The sequence below is a fragment of the Solanum dulcamara genome, chromosome 4 (genome assembly GCF_947179165.1).
Source record: "Solanum dulcamara chromosome 4, daSolDulc1.2, whole genome shotgun sequence".
In the NCBI taxonomy this organism is placed as follows: Eukaryota; Viridiplantae; Streptophyta; class Magnoliopsida; order Solanales; family Solanaceae; genus Solanum; species Solanum dulcamara.
The window spans coordinates 10,939,208-10,946,127 of record NC_077240.1 but is presented as its reverse complement, the minus strand read 5'-3'; positions in this window follow the sequence as shown (position 1 = coordinate 10,946,127).

Genomic DNA, 6,920 nt, shown 5'->3' with positions numbered 1-6,920 from the left:
GACTAATACTTAAAATTTAATTTTAAAATATTAGATTTCAAAATTAATTAAACTCGCGAAGCAGAATATAACGAGTATTAGAAATAACCTGTATTTCACCCAAAAACAAATTAAAATATTAAAAAGTTGCTATAGGAATTTGTTCCATATGCAAGAACTAGACACAGCTGCCTCTGATAGCATCGGTCCAATATATGTTATTTTTTTGTCTCAATTTATGTGACATAAATAGAATTTAGAGGATCAATTAAATTTTAATATGATTTTTAGATATTTTAAAAATTTTAATTATTATGATCTATATTACTTTTACGTCATTTTCAAACAATATATGTTACTAATCTATCCCTATTTATGTGGCATTTATTCTAGAGTCGATTGAATTTTTTATATGTCTTTTAAATATTTTAAGTTGTTAATTATTATAATTTATAGTATTTTGTACGTAGTCTTGAAATCATAAATATTACTCCTTTTGTCCCAATGTATATAACACAGATAGACTTTCAAGAGTCAATCAAATATTGTTAATTATTGAGATTTACAATATTTTTTACGTAGTTTCTAAATTAAATAATACATGTTACTCCTTTTATTCCATTTTATGTGATACCGATAGATTAATTACAAGAATCAATCATTTTTTTTTATGTTTTTAAAAATATTTTAAGTTGCCAATCATCATTATTAAATAAAACAAAAATTAAAACGGAAGAATCATCGAAAAATTACACATATTCCATCAAACTGCTCAAGCAGGCATGTCAATCTGCAGCATGCTTGAGCAGCGGAAAGCTCAAGTTCTTTAGTTTTCAAATTGAATAATACATGTTACTCTTTTTGTCCCATTTTATGTGACACCAACAGATAATTTCAAGAATCAATCGAATTTTTTTAAATGTTTTTAAGGAATTTCAAGAATCATTCTACCATGACTTTCTCACTTTTGTTATTCCTTGTTTTCATCTTGTTTGTCCTTATCTGACCTCTTATCTTGTTTTTTTCTCTTGAAGCCGAGGGTCTTTCGGAAACAGCCGCCCTACCTTTCAAGGTGAGGGTTAGGTCTGTGTACACTCTATCCTCCCCAGACCTCACATTGTGAGATTATATTGGGTTTGTTGTTGTTGTTGTTGTATAGTATATTTTTTGTAATTTTTAAATATAAAAAAATAACCCAAATAAATTAAAATAAAAAAAATACTAAAAAATTACAGATATATCCTCAAATTGCTCAAACAGACATATCGACCTGCTGCTTGCTTGAGCAGCTTAACTCCCTCTTAATTTTGTTGGATACATTGAGTAATTGCCACACAAGCACACGTGACAATGAAACACAGGTGCTAAATGTGGCTTTTTATATAAGGAAAAATATAAACCAATGTTTTGTAAGTTGGCACTAGTGGATGTCCCACTAGGCAACTTACCTATCAAATTGTCATCTTTTTGTGGCTATAAATATAGCTAAGCACCGAAGAGTGAGAGACGGCAACATACATACGTTTTCTCCTCTGTTATCCTTTCTTTTCTTTTACTCTCTCCTTCCTATTTTGTTAAGTTAGTGTATTTTATAATACGTTATCAGGACGAAATTCTAATTTTCTGCAGATAAATTAACTCCTAATATCAGGTATATTTACTGAAAAGTTTTAATTTTACTTGTCTTTGTTCTTTCTAAATTAATTTCTATCTCAGTTGTCATCATGTCAAATTTATCAAAACTTGAGTTTGTGACACTTGACATTTTCGGAAAAAATTATTTATCATGGATCCTTGATGCTGAAATTCACCTTAACGCTAAAGGTCTTGGTGATACTATTAAACAAGAAAATAAAGCATCAAGCCAAGATAAAGCAAAATCCATGATTTTTCTCCGTCATCACATTAATGAAGGATTAAAAACTAAATATTTAACTGTGAAAGACTGTAATATCCCCTAAAAACGTTGTATACGATGTTTCAATTTTTGCCTAAACATGACACAGCCTCTGTATTTTGGTCATAACTTTTCATAGAAATATCCAAATTGAGTGATTCAAATTTCTGAGTAACCACAAGATCATTACCTACAACTTTTATGAAGACCATATTTTAAGATTCGGAGGTTAAGTAGGTCAAATAAATTAATCTTTGTAAGGTAGGATGCTGTTACGGAAATAAGTGTTTATAGAAGAAAAATCATATCTCACTGTAGGTTTATCCAAATTGGTTGATTCTTGAACGATATGAAACTAGACATCCATAGCTACAATTCTTATGAAGACACCAAATCCTAATAAGGAATTTATCTTATTCAAACGCAGCTCCCAAAACGAGTATTCTGTCAAAGATAACTCATTTCACCTACCATAGAAAGATCTAGATACATTTGACATCACTCATGACATAAATTGTCCTCCATTTAACATCATCCATGACATCAATATAATCCACTAAATTTTCAGATTTTTATTTATAATTATTTTATTTATTGTTAGGTCCTCTTTCCCACCTATAAATACCCACCTTATTTCCTCATTTTATTCATCAAGCTTTCTCAAGCAAATCTTCTCTCTATACACTTCTTTACACATTCTCAAATATAGTTTTAGTTCTTAGTAGTGAAGAAATACTATTCCGGTAATTCATATATTCCGGGTAGTACACAAAACGTTCCGGCAAGGAGAAAAGCTAGGACTCAAGAGTGGTCATTAAGTCTTCCGGTACCAACTAAAGCTTCGGTTTCCAGGTATGTAAGGCTTCAATGAGAGTATTTCTTCCACTCTCATGTCTAAATTATTTTGATTATATGATAAATTATATTTATTTTCTCTAAGCTCTACTCTAAGTTATGTGGGTATTTATCCATGGGTTCTTCCACCCATGTAGTCCAAAAACTCTTTCAATTAAGTCTCTTGATTTCAAGTAATATTTTCTTATGGTAATTCTTAATTTTACTTAATAATATGAATCATGGTTAAACTAATGATTATTGCTCTATTTTGATGCAACATAATTTCATATGTATGAATTGATGGTTTACAAGTAATTCTTTTATTTATCTATTTAAAGGTTCTTGAAATTCATGGTGGGTTGTTTAAAGCATGATTTTTAATTAATGGATTTCAAAGTATTTATGTATATTTATTTACATACATATTTGCAAGTTGAAGTGATTTGAACCCACCTAGTTTTACTATGTTTTTAATAAAGTTTGACTTGAAAGCTTTGACTCCAAATAAATATTTATGAAAGTAATATCTATAATAAAAAAGGGAGTCTTATGAAATGAAATAAGGATGAAATGATATGAATGATGGATTCTTTATGCAATAAGGACAATTCTTGCATATTTGAATTATTAAATGTTTTAATGAGCTATTCTACCGAATATGATGTTTGAATTCTCAAGTTATATGCTATGAATATTTTGAAGTATTAAACTATTCCGTGGGATTGACTTAGCACCGAATGAGGCATTGAGGTGGGATTCGGTAAGGGAATCCTAGTAGCAACCCCTTGTCTCATTAACTATGTGCCAACATAGGAGCCCTTGTAGGCTTAGGCTAATGGATCCATAAATAGCCCTTAAAGTTAAAGTTAAAGAAATGAATGAAGTTGACGGAGTTCTACCTGGCAAGTAGTCTCCCCGGCCAACGTAGGGGGTTATGTTGGATTCCATGTAATAGCTCGCATGGTCTTAAATGTCGGTTATGGTTAATTTCCCACAAAATGAATGTTTTAAAGGATATCCATATGATTTATTATGCATGTATTACATTATGTTCCATATTACATAAATGTTATAATATTTTCTCAATGTTCATGCATCCTTACATACTTAGTACATTCAAAGTACTAACGCATACTCTTTTGCCTACATGATATCACCATGTAGGGATCAGTGCTCCTTCTCATTCTCCTCCACGTGGCTAGTTGATATTCCATTGAAAACTACTTTTGGTGAGTTCCCATGTTCCGGGAACAATACTCCTTTATCTTTCTAGTTTATGATATGTTAAGATATTTTACCATGGAATTTCTTCTATTATGATTGAGGGTGAGCTAGGGACTTGTCTTAGCCCCGTTAAATCTAATAGTTAGAGGTATTGTTGGACATATATAAGTTGAAGATTTATTATGATTTCCGCTTGTTTATTTATCATCATTACCTATGAAAGGCTAAAAGAATGCTAAGAGGCTTGTTTGAGGTACTTTCGGGTTCCTCATTCGCCATGTCACGTCTAGGCCGTAGGCTTGAGTCGTGACAAAGACCCCCTTGAATTATGGACTAATTTGAAGGAACGATATCACCACCTAAAATTTACGGTGTTACCAAAAGCCCGATATGACTGAATACACCTTCGATTTCAAGATTTTAAAACTGTGACAGAGTATAATTCTACTATCCATAAGGTAAGTTCCATGTTAAAATTATGTGGAGATACTATCACTAATGATGACTTACTTGAGAAAATTCTTTCCACTTTTCACGCTTCAAATGTGTTGCTACAACAGCAATATCGTGAAAAAGAATTTAAGAAGTATTTTGAATTAATTAAATGTCTACTTGTGGCTAAGCAAAATAATACTTTGCTGATGAAAAATCATGAAGTCCGTCCCACTAAGTCTGCTCCATTCTCTGAAGCAGATGTTTTAGCAGCACATAATCTGTCTGAATCAAGACAAAATAATTATCGCGGCCGCGGTTGTGGCCGTAGTCGTGGACGTGGATGAGGACATGGTAGAGGAAGAAACAATTATCGTCATCATGATGGAAATAAACATGAGAACAATAAAGTTTCTCAAAATAATTTTTCCAGAGGTAAATCCAATATTTGTCACCGATGTGGTATGAAGGGTAATTGGGCACGTGAATATCGTACGTCTGATCATTTTATGAAATTTTATCAAGCCTCTCTCAAAAGAAGAGATAATAATGTAGAGGCGCACTTGAACTTTCGACATAATGATAATGAAGCAACTACCTCAAATTAATATGAAGATATTGAGGCGAATCTTGCTTATAAAGATGATGATTTTGAAGATCTACCAAATATTACTCATTTGAAAGCTGAAGACTTTATGAATATTGACTGAATGATTGATCTTCCAATTGGAGATAAATATTATAAAAAATAGTTACTGTTTTTCTTATTATGTTTGATATTATGTTGTCCTTCGTAAAATATTTCTTAAGGCAATACAGTTTCTTAAAATTTCTTATGTTGTTAGTTTTTCATGTTCTTATAATGTATCTTTTTGTTTATGAAGAATATGGAAATTCCAGTCCTCGGTTGGATTCAAAAACAATTATGATGATATATGTTTTATTGATAATGCCACAACACACACTATTTTAAGAGATAAGAAATATTTCTCTTATTTGATTATGAAAGAAGCTAATGTTAATACAATATCTGATAGTACAAGATTAATTGAAGGATCCAGAAAAGCTAAAGTTGTACTTATCGGAGAAACAAATTTAACAATTAATGAAGTATTATATTGTAATAAGTTTCAAAGAAACTTATTAAGTTTCAAAGACATTCGTCAAAATGGTTATCATATTGAGACTACAAATGATGGAAAAAATGAATATCTTTACATTACTACAATGATGTCAGGTAAAAAATTTAAACTTGAAAATTTACCCGCTCATTCATCCAACTTATACTTCACAAGTATTAGCATGGTTGAAACACATGCCATAGTAAACCAAATCAAAGATTTACTAACTCAAATAATTTTATTATTTGGCATGATCGATTGGGTCATCCCGATTCTAATATAATGTGCAAAATAATTGAGAGTTCACACGAACACTCTTTGAAGAACCAAAAGATTCTTCAATTTAAAGAATTCTCTTGTGTTGCATGTTTCAAGGCAAATTGATTACTAGACCATTAGTAATCAAAGTGGGCATTGAATCCCCAACATTTCTGAAACGTACACAGGGTGATATATGTGGGTCTATTCACCCATCATGTGGATCATTTAAATATAATATGGTTTTAATAGATGCATCTGCAAGATGGTCACATGTATGCTTATTATCAACTCGTAATATGACATTTGCGAGATTACTTTCTCAAATAATTAAGTTAAGACCACACTTTTCAGATTATGTAATAAAGAAAATTCGTCTTGATAATGCTGATGAGTTCACATCTCAGACATTTAATGATTATTGTTTGTCCACTGGATAATAGTTGAGCATCTGATTGCTCATGTTCATACTTAAAATGGTCTAACAGAATCATTAATGAAACGTCTCTAATTAATTGCTAGACCAATGTTTATGCGAACAAAACTTTTCATTTCATTATGGGGTCATGCTATTTTGCATGCAACAAGTCTTGTGCGGATCAGACCCACAAGTTATCATAAAGTCTCCCCATTACAATTGACTTTTGGTAAGGAGCCGAACATTTTCCATCTTAGAATATTTAGATGTGCAGTATATGTTCCAATTGCTCCACCACAACACACAAAGATGGGACCCCAAAGAAGATTGGAGATATATGTTGGGTATGAATCTCCTTCTATCATAAAATATTTGGAACCTATGATTGGAGATTTATTTATTGCAGAATTTGTTGATTGTCATTTTGATGAATCAGTATACCCAAAATTAGGGGGAGAAAATAAGCAGCTGAAAAAAGAAATAGATTGGAATGCATTATCACTATCTCATTTAGATCCTCGTACAAATAAATGTGATCTGAAAGTTCAAAAGATAATTTATTTGCAAAATATTGCAATTCAACTTCCAGATGCATTCACTGACCTATCACGAGTTACTAAATCTCATATTCCAGCTGCTAATGCTCCAATTCTAGTTAATGTCCCAGTAGGATAATTAATTAATGCAAATGAATCTAAACCATTAAAACGTAGTAGACCGATCAGTTCCAAAGATAAAAATCCTCAAAAAAAAA